Consider the following 22,259-nt stretch of genomic DNA (forward strand, 5'->3'; position numbering starts at 1 on the left):
TGCTTCTGTAAGGTAACAAGTGTTAGATTTTTTTTACTCAGTTGTAATTGTCTGTCTTAGTGTCACAATCAGCTTTGAGGATTTAAACAGAAATGTCAAATTCATACTTAATGGACTATATTTAAATTACAGATTAAACAAATTGCTCATGGGAGTACAAATATTGAAGCATAATAAGTAAGATTTAACCTCTTATTTAATTAGCGTTAAAAAAAAGTGACAATAGAGTGTGTGTGTGTGTGTGTGTGTGTGTGTGTGTGTGTGGTGGTGGGGTGCTCGAGGTGGGTAGGTAAAACTGCCATGAGAATAAATAAAATGAATAAAATATGCAATTACCTGCAGTATTAAGAATGCTTGGCTTGTTTCATATGTCTAAAATCCCGTGTATTTTCTACAGTACAAGCGAACAAGCTAATTTTAAACAACTTGTCTTTTAACACGGGAGAATAAAAAACAAATACACACACACCACAGCTCTCAGCATGACGTCATCTTTGCATACTAGGTTGTACCTAATAAAAAGGCCAGCAGGCATGGCATGAGCGCTGTCATGTTATGAGTCTTCATCATAGTAGAACGGTTGTAATAACCTCTCCTGTCCAAACATGCTCTTCCACTGATGGATGATTCATATTCAAAAACTATCACGCTGTTTCTTCTCCAAGTAAGCAACTTTCATATTCACTTCACTGGTTCTTTTATATCAAACAAATAATCTTCGGTGCATTACCTGACATGTTTCGGCGTGTACTTCCGCCTTCATCACGTTCATATTGTTAGTTTTGTTTCCTTTTGTTTGGACAGATAAAAGCACCACATTGTCTAACTGTGCAAAGCCAACAGAATGCAGAGTCATGGAAATCGTACAATACAACTGAGCTGTGATTATGAATATACTGTAAATATAAAACACACACACACACACGCACGCACGCACGCACACAAGACCGCGATAAATTCATTCGTTTCCTGTCGTTCCAACTCGAGCCACAAATCAACCACTGCATCTTCAGTCTTTATATTCTACCTCCCAGAATTAGAGTGCCATAGCAAGCCAGGAGAACAGCCTCATTTTGGGCCATCCATCCGGAGAATGCTCTCCTTGTTTTGCCCATTCTGCTTACATCATCGCTCATTCTCACTAACTGGGAATTAAAGACAAAAAAATCTAATTTGATTATTCCCGCCTCTCATCAAGTGGAGAGATTTTTGCCGGCGCTTGACTGCATTTCTATTCCCACCCAACAGTCCCTTACTTTCTCACTGCTGCCAGCAATTGCTTGAGGAGCATTTCACCAATCTATGGAACAGCACAGCTGTTAGTCTCTCTAGCTTTTTCGGAAATAAACGCTAGATCTTGGAGAGGAACTGGGGCAGCGGCATCAAGTGAAAGGCCAACATCCGCTGTGTTCACTCTCACAACGGCGCAGCCTGCGCCCATGCACGGAAATAGCGAAAGAAAGAAAACTCCACCCACGAGCCCGGTTAGCACATCGCGCGAGGCACGACAATTATTCACTGCATAGGAGGGAGGTGGATGCTCTACATCTACATTTTTCCCCAAAAGCCATCAGCTGGTGGTCCCGCTCCATTGTGACACCTCAGCCATCCGAAGCATCAGAGAGTGGCACACCTCCATGCCACTCGCATCGGCTCAATGGGGTGAGACGACTTCTTCAAAGATAAGACGGCGATGCAAAGTGACAGCCAAATGGAAAGTCTTAGACACACTTAAAGAGATTGTTCGCAGCGCAGGGACATTGAATAAAATACAATTGACAGAAAAAAAGGAGAAGATGGCACATGATCTTCCATTTCATTGGCGATGGGCAGATTGAAATATTCCGCCGTGAACCGTCATCTCTTGTTGACGTTTGTTTCCGAGGATGACATTAGCAAGTCACACGCAATTGTCACTACAAAAAATGCCACCCAAGGGAATAAAACGGATGCACCGGTGGCTTGGCCTCCCAATATTTTTCTCCATGCGAGTGACTGACGGGGGACATCCCGCCTGCTGTTTTTACTCTAATGGCGAGTGCGCGACTTGTGCGCCGCATCTTCTTTGAAAAACTCAACACCCTCATTAGCCGCCACACTACACTACACTTCACATTTCCAGCGAGCCGCTTCACGGACAAAACAACAACAAGTTTGCGGCTGAGAAGCAGGCGTATACTTCCCTCATCTCTGCAAGGAAAACACACTCGGGCCCTCAGCACTTGGCCTGATCAAAGACTGACATGTTCTACAAGCACCTGCCACGGCAATGCCAAAAGTGTACGCGGCATTATGTTTAGATTTCACTCGAGTATGTGTGTGTGTTTATTTTGGTATGCTTGTTACTGCACACATTTGTGCAGGCGTTGTGCTCTTCCTCTCATTGTTGCCTGCCACACACCATTAGGAAGGACTGCAAAATAACGTCTTCCAACTCTCCAATTACGAAAAAGGTTCTAAGGGGGGTTTTAGAGAAATTGCACAGTCTTGAACTTTATATAGATAATACAGAAATAACATAATTGAATGCGATTAGTTAAACAATTTGCGTATCATGATTGATCCAATGGGTATTGTGTGTCTTGGCCACCTGGTGGCAGTATAATCCTATACTGTCCCATCGCAGTGATATTCGTCGTTTTTCGCAGAGGATAAAGAATATGTGCCATGTGATAATTCTATTTATCTATGGCTATTATTCTTAAGCAATCTAATGTTCTTCATTGAATCATTCAATGAAGGGTGAATGTATTTCTTATTCTTTGTATTATTAAAATGAAGTTATATTTTTTTCGATTTAGTACATTAAGTATGCAAAATTGTATTATTATTTTCAAAGCTAATCCAAGTTTTACATTCAAATATCATCTTTTGACCATCTTTCCTGAAAATGATCCAACTTGATCGGGTCCAATGTATTCCCCTCAATCTAGACGAGCGCACCCCATAATTACCGCAATGTTTATACCTTCAAGCGCTTCAAAAGAAAATGCATACGTATATTTCGAAGCCGTAAAAGTCAAGTGTCAAGCGGCACCAGCCAAGTGAGTCAGAAACTTCAAAGGGTGACACATGTTCACCTGCATCCCTACTGAACACCAAGATGACGAGAGCAGACATACGAGCCAGTTGTCCAACTATTTCCCGTCTTTGTGTAACAATTTGTGCCCCATACATCACCGTGACAGATGTCCCCATTCAATACGAGTCGCACGGCTTAATCCGCGCATTAAAGTGCGGAATATGATCTCTGCCAAGCATTGTTAACTTTAGGAAAACTTGGAAGGCCTCCATACGGGTTGTAATAGGCCATTAGTTTATTGTCAAATATATCATATCGGGGTGCCGCTACATCGTGCCAAGTGGAAGCAGCTGAAGCAGCTGAATGTTCGTCTTGGAAAAATCATCCAAATAAAATCAATCTTGAATATTGAGAGGGGGAACAAGTAATACATCCATCCGTGCTAAGTCACACAGAGGTCAAAGGTTACTTGCGGGAGATCAACACCTGACTAAACAAATCCAGTGTTCACCTGAAATTAATTTGTGCAAAAGTGTCATACAAAAAAAAAAAATACCCAACATGTTTGAACTCCAGAGAGGCGCTGTAATTTAAAGCGTGTGAACCTTGGCATATCAAAGCTCTTCTGTATTGTTGCGCCTCTGATGGACTTCTGAGGTCAACTTGAAAGGCTGCGACTGCATATGGAATACGAATTGTCTTCAGGAGCGTCTCTGCTAATGCTGTCATTATTCATATGTCTGCGCGGCGGCGGTGGCCGCTCGTAATAATTGGAAATGCAAGTGGCGCATGAGAGTGAAGAGGAGCACACAACAAGTGAGCATAAAGGAGGCTAAAAGCATTCCCCCCCTCGCTCTCGACCGCGCTTTGTCTTTCCACTTGAGGCCTCAGGGAGATAATGAGGGCCTTGGTTTTGCAAACATTATTTCTGCAATATGGCAGCTGCCATCAACTTATCTCTGCAGCCTTTGCATTTGAATATTGCGCAAGCCGATAGCAAACGTGGACAGACGACGGACGACCTGCACTCGCCGAAGAAGACGCTCGAGTGGGACATCAAACACTCGCTACCCGTGTCGGACCCGCATTACATGTGTATCTTTTGTTCCGACGTTGGACCCCGGCAAAGCAAAGATGGAGAAAATGGGTTGGAGAAGAGGGCCAAGTGATGGAGAGTAATGAGACTCCTCTTGAACTGAATAAACATCCAAAACATAATCTTGTGCCTTCCTCAAATAAAGCAAAGTATAATTTTCCCTATTTAAAAAAAAAAATAAAAAATTTACAAAAATGAGGCTGGGATGGATTAATGGGATTTCCATTCATTTAGATGAGAAAAAAAAATATTTTTAGAATCTGCTTCTCTTGTCTACTCTGATGATTTACTATTAGAAGGACGGCCTTTGTTTATCGTCCTTCCGATGTCTGGTGCTGACAGCGGCAGACGATATCAGCATCCTTGGGATATTGTTAAGCCATTAAACAGCTGTTGTTAGTTAACAGTGGCATATATTGAAAATCTTAAAGCCCCATTCTGCCGACTCCGGTGGAAATGTTGCAAATCGCTTGGTATGAGGACCAAAGAGAAGCAATAAATCAGATGCATATCAAACATCGAAATATTTTGCCGCATTAAGACCGGAGGCGCCATGCAATGAGAAATCAAGCATAAGCAACATTACACTACCTGCCCCAAAATAAAAGTCCAGCAGCTGCTTGTCAGCTTTTCCACCTAGTATGTCGTAAGCTAACAAGCTAACAGGCACTTGGCACCAGGATCAAGGTGAGTGCAAGTTCAAAGGGCAAGGTTCACTGAAGTAAGCGACCCTGCGCTGGCTCATACACTCCCGAGCTGTCCATATTTACGAGGTGTCATTTTTATTGTGAGCGCCAGGCAACAACAGGTTTAAGAGGGCCAATGTAACCTTCCTGGGGGCCCCCAGCTGACCCGTACATCAGCTACAATGCTTTCCTTGGGCCACAATTAGAAGCGGAGCCTCTGTGAGTCAGCCCGGCATCGAGCTTCCATGGCAGCAGACGCCCCCTCCCCTTTCCCTTCACTTGCTGCGCCAAATATTCTCCACACACTTGATGGCCCATTAACAACCTCATATCAATATACAGTGGCGCCTTAAAAGGACTTGAATTCATTCCGGGAAATCAAAACCCTTTCAAATCAACTTTCTTCATTGAAGTGAATGGAAAAGGGATTAATCTGTTCCAGCCCATATAATAATGATAAACACAAACACAAAATATTTGAAGAAAAATGGGTTCAACAATTTTTTTCGACCTCTTGCCTATCAACCCTTCTTCAACCCTCATCCTCCTTCCCTCCCCCGTCTAGCTGGCCCTTTCGCCGCTTCTCTCGCTGGCACTTGGTGAGCTGTGACAGTTGCCGTCGCGCATGCCCCGCAACACAGTGAATGTGCACCACGAGCTGGCTGGCTGGCTCCGGCCGGCCGGCCACAGAGACTTGTCAGCGCCACTCACCGTCAAAACCCAAACTACCAATTAACTCCTGGGCGCACCCCCACCTGCCTGGAGGCGCATTGCCCCCCCCCATTCCACTATGCCTCACCACTACCGCTGGCCTCCAAATCCTGCCGCCGTGCCCCACGAGAAGGCCCGTGACTCGGTGACATGCTCAGAGATATTGTCCCTCCCATCTGCCCGGAGTCTGTCCGTCTGTCAGACCCTTGAACTTGGCAGAAGAGGATAAAGTCAATTTGTCTGTTTGTTTCACTCCACTTTTCTGATAACAGCTCCTCATAATAATAATAATCTAATTCATCTTTTTTTGTTACACCGTTAATTGTAACTTTTACTTTTCAACCCCGTTTGTCAGTGCTGCCCACTCTTCCCCCTCAAAATGAAACATGGTGAAATGTTTGTGTTCCCGTCGCCGTCACAGTTTACATGACCATACATAGTTATTTTCACTAAATATACACATACACACACACTGTTGATGGAAGACATTCTTTCCCGGTGTCACGCAGACACATTTCCTCCAGTGGTGAGTTAACTGCGCCTGTCTACACGCTTTCTGTGAAACCATCAGCCTCGGTGGCTGCGAGGGAAATGCTTGACCTCAAGTATCATGAGCAAACCGCTCGCTCTGCGGGCCCGGCGGGCCTCGCTCGCTCCCACGGGGGACGCCGCGCATTAACGGGGGCGCGATGACACACGGAACATGGCCGCCGCCGCCGCCGCAGCACAACCCCCACCGCCGATCGTCCTCCCCTCGGCGCCTTCCACCTTCTGTGCGGTCCCTCATTACAGGATCAGAGAGTGACTTCCTCTCTCGGCGCAATGTTCTCACATCCTGAGATCTGTTTATCGCGGAATCACAACACGCAGCTGTTTTGTGTTGGACACTGTGCGTGTGTCTGATTTGTGTACATGCACGCTGTCCAGTCATTACAGATGGAAGTCCGTGGAAGAAAACTTTTTTTTTTTTTTCTATTCCACCGGTTCTCGAGGCGTTTTTTTTTACCGTCAAGCAAACAGAGGCTATTACACATCAAAATGAATCACGATAGATGGCTATCATGATTTTACGCACCTCCCTTGTGCTGACTTGGGTCAGGAAGAGGAGGGCAGTAATACAAACTAGTTGGTGTGTTATGGGAAACCGAGGCAGGGATATCCCAAAGGATCAGGAAAAAAGAAACCGTTTGAGAGTGTCGCTTTCAATCGCCAAGATGTGAGTATTAAAGAGGTTGAAACTGTCTAACACTATTAATAATACAATCATAGATACTCCCCGAAAAAAAAAAAATCTGTATTCAAAATACACCACAACTCCCTTCACATCTTTGGACTGTTATTTTAGCTCACTGGGTCACTTATAGGAGTTGTGAAACTCTTCTTTGTTTTTTCTACATCACTGCACACCAACACACCATTGCGAGTATGAATAGTTACTGACAGAAAACAACGACAGCTACAACCATATTGAAGAGACAATGTGGATTTTTTTTGTGGATTTAAATGTAGGTTTTCTCACTACAATTCATCTTCTGCGGGCTGACCAAAAAAAAAAGGGGGCAATTAAGATTTGCTCCAAAAAAGCACTTAATACTTTCCATTCATCTCCAAAAAAGCAATGTTTGTGAAGCGTGACTTTCTGCAAGTCAGATTAGTGGACATTTTACATGCTTCCCTTCCAGGATTTCCTGCATTTGAGGGATTATTTGTCAACATCAAAGCAATCTTGCCTATTGATTTTGAGCGCTTTCCAAACCCAACGCGGCTGGCAATTATCACTTTGTTTTCGTTTTGCAGGCAAAATCTTTTTTTGGGTGGGGTTCAAACACGGAGCGCGAGGCTGAAAAAGTGCAGCGGGATCAACGCTGTAATTAGCCAGCCAAAATGGTTTCAACCTTTTTTTTTTTTCTCGATGAGGTCCTGTCTGTACTGGTTCAGCAACAGTCACTGTTTTAGCCATAATGGGAGGAAAATGTTCCCCCCTGATTATTTATTGCCTGTCAGGCATCCCCGCGTGATGGGGTCGGCTACACTGTACAGCTTCCTGTGACACGTAGTTACATCAGGCCAAAGTAGTAACTCACTTGAGGTGATACGCCAAAGCAAGAAACCTTGTGCGTGAAAAATGAGGTGCAGTCCGGCACGGAGTTCGCATTGCGGCGGCGTAAGATCACAAGGAGATCATCTGCAGGCACAACTTGTCTGTTTTACTTTGAAAGGTCTTATTTAGAACAGAGCGCTGTCACGGAAATGGAGGTCGCCGCCCTTCATCATTTCCCATCTGTGAAGCAAATAAGGGCGACGGGGCGCTTTATCACGTTGGGAAAACTTCGCTGACAGTGCAACAAGGAGATCCAGATTGTTCTCCTGGAGCGATATGGCCTCATGAAAAATGCTCCAACTGCTGTTAACATTATTTGTCATTTTTACACCTACTCTAAAAAGCTATGTTGAGCTAACATCAATTTGCTTTTAAATATTTTGTTTATGCTCTGCTTTCACTTCAGGCGCCTTCTCAGCGCCTCACAAATCACCTCAGGCAATCACTCGCCCGGTCAGAGGGCATCTTCTGCCGGCAGCGCGAGCTCCCTCAACTCCTCGAGTGGTTTGTTCCAGGTCGAGAAAGCCGGGCCGAAACGCACCAGTGCGCCTAAAACCAGAAGCAGGAAGTTCGATACAATAGAGGAGACCTTTGATCCACGACTCGGGGGGGGGTTGGCGACTTCCCTTTACGACGTGTAAACTATTAACGTGAAAGTGACTCTGCCCATGGCACGTTGGTTACGGAGAATAATGGGCCTAAAATTAGCACACAATGGCAGGCAGACGGGCGACACTCGCACTCAGCCATGCGCAGGAAGGGAGCGACAGGTAATTGTGTTAGCAAGAGTGATTCGTTGAGGTCGGGCGGACGATTTTGTGCCGTGAAGAGAAGGGAGTTGAGCGTGCACAACATTTGACAGGGAACTTTGGAAACTTCAGCTGAGAAACATTACATGCTGCTGTTTTGGTTAGCAACAGACTTAAAAAAGGAGTAGGCCTATTGCGTAATCAATGAATGGACTAAAAATGATTATGGCCCTTTTTTCCTTTTGAGGAAAAGGAAGGCATTTATTTGTTTTCAATGGATGGCATCCAGCGAGTTTTTTATTTGATCCTATAATCCATTTGACATGTAGTAGTAATACAATGTAGGCATAATAGTGTTTGAGATGATGTCGAAACATCCTTTCCTATTCAGAGGTTTAGCCTAAATGATTCTCTCCATATCGTGACATGTTGTATTTAAACGTCTTGTCACGTCAGGTTTGCCGACCGACCTGTCTTGCCAAAATCCCACATCAGAAGAGAAAGCAGCAGCACTTCGCCCCACTCTTAAAAAGAAAAACATACACACGCACACACATCCTGGCTATTTGCATGGAAAACATATTTCATTTCAACGTTTTGCAAGTTGGACTAAGAAAGGAAGGGCAAACGTGATCTGTTGGGCGTATTTTGTGTAGATTATAAAAGGGAAGGTTTCTTAAATTGTGTTTATTCTTGTGACATTGACGACATTAAGGACTCTCTGCGTGACCCTCCCAAATGGTGACAACAATAACATATTGTATTATGTGTTTAAAGAGCACTTGTGCCAGTGGAGTACACAATAGCTTGTGCTGGGGGCTCGTAAAATATACACGGCCGACTAATCAAGACAATAGCGAGTATCCATTGGCGAGTTGTTTATTTACTGGCAACACTACAGACGGCACCTTTGAATTTTTTCTTTTTTTTTTTTTTTTAATATTGTGCTGTCTTCTTTTTACACTTTTACACTCCAACAGTCTGACCAATGAACTAAAATAAAGGGTGAATTGTTTCTCAACCCGAGCAAATAGTGGTTCAAGCACTATCATTTGAACGGGGGTGTGTAGACTTTCTCTGCACTGTACCAGGCCAAGTGCATGAGGCTATCTAATAAACATGTAAACACTGGGCGTCCTCCAGCTCATTAGGTGATTGCAGAGGCTGCTTGCTCTCCATAAATCAGCGCCCAGGTTATCAAGGCCTCTGATCTTAACTGTAGCGGGCGCCCAGCTGTCTACAGCCGCACCGACTGGGAACAGCAGACTCGGCGGACTCAGCTTCCACCCGCCTCTTCCACTGTTCTCACTTTGCAAATAAAAAAGGGGCAGATATTCTCGTAAGCCGCCGCCACCGCCGCGTACGCATGCTAAGCGGTCATCAAAGCCAGCCAAACGCCGGCCGCCGCGACCTCAACGTCTCTTTTCTTGGCCGATGTCAGGTGAGCCGTCAGGTATTTGCGAGATCGGCGTGACCGCCGGCTTCCGCTACACGTGTAACATAGCGTGGCGCTGGTGTAAGAAAAGAAAAAAAAAGGCAACGTTTTAATCACGGCCGTGAGAAAAAGCGCTCTCGCCGGGCAGAGCGAGCCGGAGCCAAAGATGAAAAGTCTGGAGAATTAAAAACGGCTGTGTCAGTTTGACTCGAGCCCCCTCTCATACCACCATAAAGGTTACTACATGCCAGGTTCAAGCGCAGTATCACCCCCCAAATCCCCCCCGCCTTTAATGTAAAACACACCCGGGCCGCATACTAGCCTGCCCACTAAATGTTACACCGCTGACTTTCCATGCACACACACGCCTCCATTTTTTTTCTGGATTTATTTCGGCTTCTGACGTGTGAGCTTCCTCGGCACGACACTGATTATTTCCTGCTGCGTAACAATGTCCATTCAAAACAATATGAAAGAATATAAAGGTTACCGCTAATGATGCTAAAATAGATTGCAGGAAAAGTGAGCCTTGCAAATGAGATCATTCCTTACTTGATAAGCAAATACAACTAAAAATGTGTGAGAATAACCTGATTATTTTGATCAAACACATCCAACAACAATAAAGACTGAACTATTAGACAAGTCCATCGCAGGAAATAAAATGTGTTTAGTAAAGTTGTTAAAGATTTGATTAGTTCAATTTGTTTTTGAAATGTATTGTTTCATGCACTTTAAAAAAACAGCAAAGTAAGTTTTTAGCAAAAACATAAAATATAGCCACATGGAATTTATGCTAGAGGTATGTTGACTAAGCTCATTGAATGATTTAAGAAAAATTAATTTAAATTAAAAAAAAAAGTCTAGATATTATGTTTACTCTCGTATATTAAAACCATCTATCGGATGTTGAAGCGGACGGAGTAGAGTTGTATTAGCGTTGACAATATTGCCAATGTTTATTGCATTCCTAATGTAACATGCTTGAAGGGTTTGTTCCAAATGAGTGCTGAGAGAGAATCAGGTGGAACGTGCAAGTGTTAGTGCTCCGGGAAGAGTGATGGAGCCCCCTTAGAGATTAAAATCTTTTTAAGAGCGACATTTTTTGGGCTCACTTGGGCCTGAAAGCCTCCCTTGATGGCTCAGGTTTCGGGGTAAGAAGTGCTGAATGAACCTTCATCTAAATGGAGCCCAGGAGACTTTGCCATTCAGGAACAGGTGGATGGGAAAACTGACCACTCACATTGATGGAAGGAAGGGCTTTCCGTGTGGAGTTTGATGCATTTTTGACTTTCTTTCGTATTTACACTGCCAATTATTGTAACTGGATAGCAACTTTCGGGAAAAGTTGTTTTAGAAGAGAACAATATATTTGAAAGCATTTTTATTTGTCATATTTGTTAAAACTGTCAGTTTATTGTGACAGCAGTAGAAAAAAAAAAATCATAAAAAAACATCTTGGTGTTTAAGACACCACCGTGCCTGAGAAAAAACAACCAATCGCATTTATAGGTACAAGCTCCTCCCTTACTATCTAAAGAATTTATTGAACTGGATTGGGTCATACGGAAATGAAATACAGAATGTCTATATTGTCTTTGCTTGTGAGTTTCATACCCTGCAGCTGTCCAAAGACAGACAGGTGGTGTGACATCACTGAGGGGGCGTGGCTAAAAGTGCAACATGCGTGGAACTCAAACAACAAATGACAATGGCTATTCTGCTTAACGTGCGCCGTTTCACTACCTCCAATATATTGAGCCAAAGATAAAAATATCAAAAAGTGTACCGAGATTAAAAATAAAACCTCGTCTTTTACTTAAGATGGACGTACTGAATAGGCCTCTTTGATTGAACACAAAGCTATTATTGTGTCGTATGAATGGCAACAGGTGGCCGTGCAGGTAATTACACCTTTGGCCGTCTAAGAGAAAAGCATTTAATTGTTCTGCCTGTCACTATACATCACTGCCATAGATAGTTGAACAAAGACACATTATTTGTGGTAAAGAAACAATCATTTTCAGAGCAATTATGTGAAATGGGATCATTTCCCACCACACAGTGCACAGTTGTTGGGAAGCATCGCCTTAGATCAATCATGCCCAACACTGCCATTAACCTGTGCATCCACCTGTTTCCATTCATACAATGGGATGAGTCTTGTGAGTACATCACAGAGTTGCCATGGAGCCGCAAAAAGTCTTAGAAGTCTCTCAAAGATTGAATTTGAAAGCATGACCTTCAATTTCTTTCAAAAGTCTCAAATCTCTTTTCAAGATTTTTTTGGGTTGTCAAATTTGCTCTTTTTTTTCTGGAGCTCATTGGGTTTTCATAACAACAATAATAATAATAATTTGTAAGCAATATTTGTGACATTTTTGTTATGTGGTCCGCCTTGAGAGTTTTCTCACGTAAAATAAGCACCTTGAGAAAAGTTGGCTCGCGCCGCCTTCATCGATGACATTAGCACATAGCGTCAAAAGACAAGCGAGAATTTTCCCTTCCGATCTGAGCACCCTGGAGATGGCCACGCCACGTTTTCCGGAAGCGTTCCCACCACCGATGTTGTCTCATCGCTTCTCCCGCCCGAGCGCAGATGTGAACCGGGCGGGAAATGAAGACTTTGACTGTAATCTGAGTGGCTAAAGTGTTGTCGAGAAGATGAGAGTCAGAGGAGTGGCTGATATTAACATCTATTGACAGGCCGGGCAGGTCTTTGCTACTCCTCACCTCTAATCAGCTTCTCCCTTTAATCAAGTGCGCTTCACAATCTCCCAACTACTGATGAACAGCACTATTGAGTTACTTGAGTCTCAGTTCACGCAGCGAAGCCAAGCCACGCTCATCACCCCTCACCAAAGCGGCATTAGGAACATTCCTTCCCTACAGACACGGACAGAGCGTGTTGGTTCAGCAGGCGACGTGTAATGTGTGTAATTTGATGGGAGGCTGCAAAACAAGGAAGCGGGGAATATCCTGGCCACATCTTTAACCTATTGAGGCGGGGATGATGTCATGATTAGAAGAGGAAATTGGGATCCCTCCAAAACCTAAACACCCCAAGGCTGTTGAGCCAGCCGTCCAGACGGCTGCAGGGATCCGGGGATGGGAGGGGAGGAAAAGTGTGGGAGTGAGGAGAAAATAAGAAGAAGAAGAAAAAAAAAAAAGAAGCGAGCGAGAGAGAAGCCGGGATCAAAGCGTAGCCGCACTCCGTCGACGAGGAGGAGCACACTCCTGGGATGAGTGCCTGCGCCGAGATATATACCATGAAACTCATCCAGCCTCTTCACCCGGGCCGTCCTGTCAAATATGCCGCCCTATTTATGGTATCTCTTTGACGGATTCATCGTCTCCCATTGGCGTGCACTAAACATGCGCACGCGCGCACACACGCGGCTCACGCAGGAACTGTTAAACGCATCAGGCCGCGACGCTCCTGGCGGATTCCTTCGAGATACACAAGGAGGTGATGAGGTGAAGGAGATGCAGCACAGAGACGTGGAGGGGGGGGGGGGGAAGAAAGAGAGGAATTGTGCTCGGACGGGATGCCCTCTCATGCCCCCGCCGACGCTCACGCACGGATCGCATGATCACGTGTGAAATCCGACCACAAGGCGCTCTGTTGAGCGCTACGGGGGGAACAACTGACGGGCTGTGAGGGCAAGGGGGTGTTTTGTTGGTTCTTAGCAACACTAAATCTCCCTCACACAGTCGTCAGTGGCGCTATTATCTCACCCTCCTTCCCGTGTCCGAGGACTCAGCTGAGTCTTGCTGGACGGGGGCCAAGGTAGGCACAAGGGACTCTGCAAACTCAAACTCCTCAGGCCCGACTTTCTCGCCAGTTGTCCGGTTATTCTTGTGGGCTGCTACTGTGCACTTGGCTGCCGTAGGACTGGAATTCCCCCATTGCGCCACAAATAAAAGGCTTTCTCTATTCTATAGGTCAGGATTTGCCAACCTTTACTGAGCCAACGCAGCCATTTTCAAAAACTCTCACGGCACAACACCAAACAAAATGTCACAAAAGTATCAACTAGTAATTGACTCGACTTTACTACTCCGTCTTCCAACTGGCCGGTTTACAGAAAGCGACGCACAGATTCCCGATTAGAAAAGTGACATCATAGGCTCGTGCGCTCAATTCGTGCTCAAGCACGTGCACTTTTGACCTGCTGTCCATTTTTGTACCTCTTAAATAAATAAAAAATATAGAAAAAATAATAATAATATAAAATAAATAACCTCTCTTTTGAAGTTTACTAATCAAAGAAGTTGTTTCTAACATGCACCAAAATTGCAGCCCATGTGTCAATTTACAAAACACACATCACAAGCCAAAAAATATTTGACCTGGATTGACGACTGATACAGTAATACCTTACAGTCATACAATAAAAACTCAATATAAATAATCTGAGAAATGCGCATTTTTTTTTGTCACCTACAACACAAAATGAGACCGGCTGTCTGGTGGAAGACAGCGACAAGCACAATTAGCATAATGTTGATTTACAAAAATGTCTTTACTTGAAACCCATTCATGACGCAAAAAAAACCCCCAAAAAACGGTGACTGCTGTACTGTGCTTGATAATCGATTGACTTCTTTCCACAAAAACCTCAAAGCCGTTCAAACCCTGTTTACCCTACAAGCGGCAAAAACAAATCCTAGTAAAAAATATTCCACAAACATGGCGGCAATCTGCGTGCTATTAACTAGCAGTCGCATGGGAGGACAAGAAGGTGAATGGGCTTCCTGTTTTGCTTCCCTGTCACTCAGAGTTAATCAGGTTTATTTTTGTGTGAGAGCAGAAGAGCCTGCCACCGCCGTTGCTGCGCACTTTACATTACAAGTCAACCAAAGTCATCACGCGGCGCTTGTTGCCGACACAATTTTGCGCTTATGGGGAAAATGGGGGCCTGTGTTCTTTGTTCGCTTCCTGGTATTATTGTAGCCATGGCAACCCTGCCGCAATCACGTCCTAAAGTGAGGAAAGGCTGGTGTTCGCAATATCCGCGGTTACATAACTGGCCATGTCTCTGGAAAACAGTCGAGAGCAATTTCAAGTCAAACGAGTCCAACGCCGAGCTCCATCTTTTCGAGTCGCGTGTTGTTCCAAATACAGTCGCACGATTTGATGTGCAAAAAAAAAAAGCCTCGGCGATATTTACACTTTTCGTCGAGCCGTGTAAAGCAAACACCTCATCACAAATCACGGGCCGGATGATCGATGACTCGGATCCCGGCTTTGTTTGGATGTGTTGAAACGAGCTGAGCCTCGCTCCCTCGGGGCGAAGACACTGAGGGAATCACTTAAAGAGCTTTAAAGACTCACGCGACCCCGCCTCTGCGCATACAAGTTGACTGCGCCTTGTGACCCGCGGCACCGTGAACTATGATCTTGCCTCCCGACTTAAGCAAACAAGCCATAATTCTTCATCGATTCGACATTCGACAAGCTGAGCAAGGAAGCTGAGGCAGATGAGTGCCTTGCGATATGTAGAGTACTTCCTACGACTTCTTAAAGTTGTGCTCGTAACTCGAGATTTAGTTCAAATGTTTATATTTCATGAAACTATGATTATGTAAACGTGGCTCAGACTTAAAATAAACGAATACACAAAATATTGTGCATTCAATTCAAAAGAAAAAAAGTTATTGTTCAGGTCTAGGTCAAACTATTGAAAACCCAAATTGTATTCTTTGGACTTGACTTTGCAGATTTTCATTTGACTGTACAGCGCAAGACTGGAAAAGGGCGCTATTAGCGTCGCAGAAGAGCGATCGGCTGCGGTCGGTCCGGTACTCTATCGAGTCCGGTGGTGTAAATTCCAAATGCGAGCCAGCCATGATTGCAATCTTTCGAAGGCAGCTTGTATGGCATCCAAGCAATGTGGAGCTCTCTGGCACCACAACAGCAAATTAAAAGTGCCTCTTTTCCACTGATATTAGTCACAGCCTACTGATGTAATGTTTCCCCCCGGAGCCTGATTTGGTCCTCCCTCTATGATTATGGCGGCACACTTGAGGAGGATATCCAAGACTTATAACGCCGCAATCATCGGAGGCCACCTGATCCCTTTCGGAAGCACTTAAACGACCCGCACTCGCTGGCATCCTGAGTTTGCTTAGGCCCTAATTTCCCTCCCACTCACTCACGTGTGTGTGTTTATTCGTGCCATCTTAGGTACATATGTTAGCATGTACGCGTACGCCCGCACTTAGGCTGTCACGGCCTCACCGAAAGTCGGCTGATTGCTCTGATGTGAGTGCAAAAATGTGTCGGCCGCGGGGTGACCCTTGTCCTTTTTTTTTTTTTTCTTCTTTCCAGCTTGGACAATTTCACCTGAGCCCTTGCACCAGTTACCGGTGGCGCTGGTGGGAATAATGGGGCCTGGCACAGCTCTGGAAGCTATTTGCCATCAGCGTACACTGATTGGAGCGGCCCGGTGGAGGGAGAGCGCAGAGGTTGCCGGTTGAGGCTGAAATTAGCGGAGGGCACCGGGGGCCTCTGGTCGGGTGTCAAGCCTGATTAGGTGGATGGCGGCCTCGCCGACACGCCGCGAAGAGCGCCTACCCCGAAAAACATGTGCGGCAACAGTCCCAGGCATGTGTGCGCGGGACATGGTGCCAAGGACTTCAATGAGAAGCAATCTGTAAAGAATAACTTCAACTTTTGAAAGTGTTCCACTGACAAGGATTGGCTCCGAGTTAAAGGAGACCGACGAAAACCAAGGACAGAATTCCTTCATTTTCCATAAATCCCCGTTTCAGATCACTGCGGCTCTGCTTGGCTGAAGCCCGCATCGGCGGCGCCTTCCACCCCCTCGCGAAATGGATGTAACGTGTCGCAAAAGCACCTTTTTGTTAGCAAATCCTAGAAAAGCTTTTTACGAAAGCAAAAAAAAAAACGTGACGAGGCTGCCAAATGGAATCTCACTCCTGACGCGTGAAGGGAGTGCGCTTCAACGGTTTGCCCATCAACTTCCCGCCTGATATCACGCTTGTCGCGATTTCATGACACATTAAAGCCATTTCAGCGACGATGTCACCCGCCCCCCCCTTCGCCACTTTCCATCCTTCCTTTGCTTCCTTCCAGCTAGCGAGGGCCTACTCAATGTCTGTTATTAAATGCTACTTGGGTAAAGTTGGTTGAATTCTGTGTCGCTTGGCTGGGTGACGAAACCGAATGCCAATGATGGAAGTTATTAAAAGGCTCATAAAGTCTCAAGGCCACATGAGTCGAGCAGTCCTAGAGCCTGTTTTGCTAGCACGCATTTGAAACCACGCTAACTAACGCTATCATAATATCACCATGTAGCATTACTACAAAGTGGATTGTTGAGATGCGTCCAAACGACCTGATTTACGAGTCTCTCGGGATAAAAGTCATCATTCGGCTCGTTTTATGCTTTGACTTGCAAGAAAAAAAGTGATCTCGACTTACAGTTAGGCAGAGAGTTAACAATTCTTGAACGAGAACCCGAATCCAGTTTCACTTTACTCAAACTAAATATAATACAAATAAAGTGTGTGTATAAAACAACCACCACACAGTGTAGCATTAGGAAAGTCTGTTTAGCTTATTGCTAACATAAAATGCCAAACACTAATAATGAGTAGCATGATCAGTACTCTGGTATTAAAGCCCTTTGAATATTTGAACATGGCAACAACAAATGCAGACAGGCAGTAGGACAATATTCACAGGTATATAGTCTTTATCCTCTGTGAAGAACAACTAACATTGTTTCTGCTTACTAAGAGACCATCTCTACGAATTTCTGTACGTCTGCTAGCCTCAGTTGGCCAAAATGCGCTCACCGGAAGAAGCAGCAATTCTTTAATTCTATCATATTGATATGTTTACATCTTTTATAAATATTTAGCTTGGATTATTTGCTTAATATGTCATTGAAAAAGTATTCCTGTTCAACAAATACAAAAAAATAATCCCCCAAAATCCAAGATCCAAATGTCAGTGGAACTTAAGGAGCTTCTCGTCTAGAAGTCAAAAGGGAGCTTTTCAGAAAAAAAGAAAACCTGACCCAGCCGCCACATACAATATCACTCCTGACACACTAGCGGAGTGCGCGTCCAGCCGTTAAGCCATCAGAAGCCTGCCTGATTACACTTGTGGCGATTACGGCGCACATTACTGCCATTTTTGCTCAGACGCCAATCAAATATGAATGGCTTTCCTCTGAGAGGGGCGCCTGCTCAGGGTAATGGCTTCCTCTGGAAAGAATTTTGGAGGTGAAAAGTTATTTTAAGGGGGACGTTTGGGCTGAAAGATGAGAGTTGATGGAGGGGCGAAGATGACCCACTAATGTGGTGGGGGGGTTCTTGGGGCGTAATAGGATAATATAATATAACCAAACAGGAATTTGGCTACAATCCACCTCATGGATATAGGAAGAAAAATGTAATAATCATAGATAAATACATTTTCGAGCATCACGGGATTTGGACAAGATTTGTTTTCTTAGCAATTTGAAGTTGTCAAAAACATGCAGTAAATCTTGGCACGAGGGGACACAAAGGCCAACAAAGAGGCGTCCCATCACATGCTGATTCGTCACTGTCACACTGATGCAGGAAATCTTACATTTTGCACGGACAGCTGGCAAGTCAGGCGATAATCCGTTTGCGTCCGCACACAGTTGGACTTTTCTCGCCCTTTCCATCCAAAACTAAAATAACAAAACGGCCTTTGAATGCATCAACAGATTTTTTTTCGCCCCCTTTTTTCCGCCTTGACAAAAAGCTTACATTCATCTTGTGGAAATACCTGAAGACATGCCATAAACTCTTAGCGAGGTGAGCAGAGAGAAACATTCCATCCCCCCCAACAGATAAACGCCAAAACAGCCCCTGGTGTCAAAATGTCTTACGAGCCATCATAAACAATTTTTCAGGGTCTGAGTCAGGCGTTCAACAGTCAAATTGTTTGTGACCAGCTGTCAAACCAACAACACAACCATGCCAAGGAATCGGAAAAGTGCACTGAAAAACATTTTTTTAAAACCTGTCAGCAAGAATATTTGACTCCATATTTGTCCATATGTTTTGTTCTTGCCTGGACACTGTTGTAAATCTATTATATTCTAATGGTGTCTTAATTTAGTTTTCATTATTTTGTCACCATTTCTCAAAATCATTTTTTAAATGTCTTTTGCTGTTGTTTTTGTGGCAAAAAGAAAAAAAGACAACATGCAGTTCGGTTTCGGTGAGTGCTATTCTAGTTCTTTGCTTGACTCTTCAAGCGAGCATGTCACCCCGATAATTCCCCACCCTCCTGACGCCTAGGCTTTTAATTCTTCTTCCGCCCTCCGTATCTTCCATGGGGACGGCCGTTTAAGGAGGTGTTAATGTGGACTACTCTATTCCAGATCAACTCCACGTGTCAAAGCGCTGTAATTCTCATCGCGGACTTAGCATGTCATTTAAGCGCCATCATTCGGAGCGTGTCAAGTATTCCGCCAATTGACACAGTGATCGGTTCTAATTAGAAAAAGCTTTTTTCGAACCAAAGTGTTTGTTTATGACACGAGCCCGACCGTGACGATTCGTGTTTTCAAATTACCATTAGCACGTCGCTTGTCTATCCCCTGCTTAGCCGCGCGGCGGTCGGGTTTGCTATTTTGAGCTGCTCTACGGCAAACGCTGAGCCCTCAAATCCAGAAGGGTCTGCGGATGGCGCCACTAGTAGCCAGTCAGTCTCAGCCCCCGCCTCCGAGCTCCCCAGCCAGCAGCACTCAGAGCCAAGGTCCAGGAATTAGCGCCAGCACCCGTCCAGACAACAGATCAATGGGCCCGGTCCTGTATTGATAGGGCCACTTGGGCTCCAGAAGTGGCTGCTAATCCCTGCAGTTTATCAGCCACGCTGGCTGCCTGGACCCGTTGTCTGCTACACACTTACACTTGTGGACACGTACACGCTTTCTTGTAAACATCAGGACTTCTATTCACGTTAGCTCCGACAAGCACTCATGATAGAGGTCGCCCGACTCTCTCATCGCGTTGCCCTTTTCCCGCAAGCGTGGCGTCAACTGCATTACGCCGGGTGTTAGGGCTGCGGCTATAGAGTTGCCTTGTTTGAGTTCACCTCAGCTGGGTGGCTGTAACTGTATCCAGTGTCCTGCATGTTAAAGGGGAGGAGGAGGGAGGGAGGGAGGGAGGGATGGAGGGCGCGGAGGCACGCTGGCTAGTAGACAGAAAGTCTGACCGGAGTGTGGCCCATTGATTCTAATGGGCATTTTTAGGGGGCCTAATGATGGGAATCTATTCACGCCTCACTTGTCACGCCTTATTAAGGCGAAGCAACAATGAGTCCATTCACACTGGCTCCAGTTACCTCACTCAAACCTCCATTTGGAGGCGGCTTTTGCTCATTTTGACCACGCACGCATCAAAAGGCTGGAGGCCAAAGGAATCTGGGTTGGGTTTCAGTCAAACAATGTCATGTTTCTTAATATTGTTATGCTCTGTTCGCTGAAATTTGGCACCTCTTTCATCAAATTTATGTGTAGCAAAACGATTGCTTGTTTCTATCCAACTTTGGGGATTCAGGCTTGCGTCTGAGCAGTGCGTTTCAAGTTGTAATATCAACAATCACCACTAGATGGCAAACATGTCTTTGTTGTGCCCGACAACATGAGTAGGCCTCATAATTTTCGGGAAGGATATGCAGGATAAATATATCACCTCAATAATAGAAACATTTTGAGTACAATTGTGAGAAAAGAAAAATAGAAAATTAGTTTTTGCACTTACTGTTGGTGTCTTGTTCATCGGTTTTGTGCCGTCCTTGAATGGTCATTTTTATAGAGCCTTTTGCACTGCAAAAAAAAAAAAAAAGGACGTGGTTCTTTTTTAATTGTCTGTGACCATTTCTCATAGTTTTTAGCAGTTTCAGACCCAAACGAGAAGCGCAAAGCCTTATGGGCAAATGAGGCTGGCAGGTGTCATAAACCATATAAACAAAGGCCAACAACTCAAGCTACAAAACCTGTACAAACAAGTCATTATCACCTGGCAGACCAACAAAAAATGTGTCAGCAAACAATGGAGGTGACTGATGAGGTGACGAGGGATTTGGCCCAGGGTGAGGGGTGGGCGGAGCCAGGTCAACCAATAGATTGAGCAAATCTATACATTATACCCTAGAACCTGCATTATGTCGCATCCTGAGGTTAATATTTAAGAGCAATGCAAAGTTTAAAATGTTATTCAAAGGTGGTTACTTTATCGTTTAGTATTAGTGAATATTTCTGGAAATACATTGTACACTGTATACAGCATAGTACATATATATTTATGTACCGTACAGTATACAGAACAGTAGAGATAGTTGGATAGCTAGCGAACTATCCAACAAGCTCACTAACTTGCTCGCAAGCAAGCTATTTAGGCTAGCTAGCAGGATAGATAGATGGATAGATAGTGCTCACTATGTAAAGGTGAACCAATTTATGAATCTTTATTAGGATAATTTTTTTTACAGTAGTTCTATAAACGTTTTAGAAGCCTGTCAATGGCAATTTGGCCTTTATTGGCATGGCACGAGTCGACGAAAGCACAGTAGCCACATCTAATGCTTGAACCCGCATTAGTCGTGTGTGTGCGTGTGTGTTCCAATCTTTGCCAAGGTCATGTAGAGTGGCTTCCTGTAAGGCCGGGCCATATATCAGGTGTGCGACGACGCCCGCAGATAAACGGCGCGCGCCACTTTGCACTCCGGCCCCCCATTTACGCGCGTGTCTGTGTACACATGCTTTTAGCCAGCCACTTAACAGGCGGGATTAAGTCGGCATGGAGATAATTGCCGGGTGAATGCAGACGGCGGGCCGCTGTGTGCCACTCAAAAGATCCACAGACACCTTTTGTCAACCTTTACCTTTTGTCTCTGTGCAGAAGGGAGAGGGGCGAGATGAGGGAAGCAAAAGAACGTCGTTAGGGGGCGGGTTGGACATTACCTTTGCAGGGAGGGAGGGCCTGTTTGTTCGTTGTGACATGAATGCTGTCTAAAGAAGAGGAGTGTCTGTAAATATTGATCTCCCGACTCCGGCCGCATGAAGCACTCTCGTCTCTCAGACGGATTCACCCTGGAGCTCTGTGCTTTTGTTCAGCCTGTTTGACATGGAGACAACAGTTCACGTATGAAAAGACCAGCAGGGATATGCGCCTTTCATTACAAAACAAAGATGGCATATGGACACAGACAAAAAAAAAAAAATCAGAACACATTTTGAAGATACTGTAATGCCACTTTTTGAGTGTTTGTGTTTCAGTGCAATAACAGTCAATACATTTTATTGTATACTAATACTCAAAAAATCCAACGGTCGGAAGATATTTGTACTTCCTGACTTCCCAACAATGTGCTTTAGTGTTTATTTAAAACACATCCCTTATTCAATGGCATAGGCGAGTAGTTTAATGATGGCTCCAGGG

At 44.7% G+C, this 22,259-nt stretch overlaps 1 long non-coding RNA gene across 1 annotated transcript in view; it reads right to left on the reverse strand.

Moving 5' to 3' along the window:
* Positions 1–21,931, reverse strand: part of LOC133163726 (uncharacterized) — a 36,033-nt gene extending 14,102 nt beyond the window's left edge. The window contains exons 1-2 of the long non-coding RNA XR_009716441.1: positions 21,782–21,931; positions 20,580–20,644 (exon numbers count right to left, since the gene is read on the reverse strand). This is a non-coding gene — a long non-coding RNA (uncharacterized LOC133163726). The remainder of the gene's footprint in view (positions 1–20,579; positions 20,645–21,781) is intronic.
* Between the last annotated feature and the right edge of the window lie 328 nt (positions 21,932–22,259).

The sequence above is a fragment of the Syngnathus typhle genome, linkage group LG12, assembly GCF_033458585.1.
Source record: "Syngnathus typhle isolate RoL2023-S1 ecotype Sweden linkage group LG12, RoL_Styp_1.0, whole genome shotgun sequence".
NCBI classification, from domain to species: domain Eukaryota; kingdom Metazoa; phylum Chordata; class Actinopteri; order Syngnathiformes; family Syngnathidae; genus Syngnathus; species Syngnathus typhle.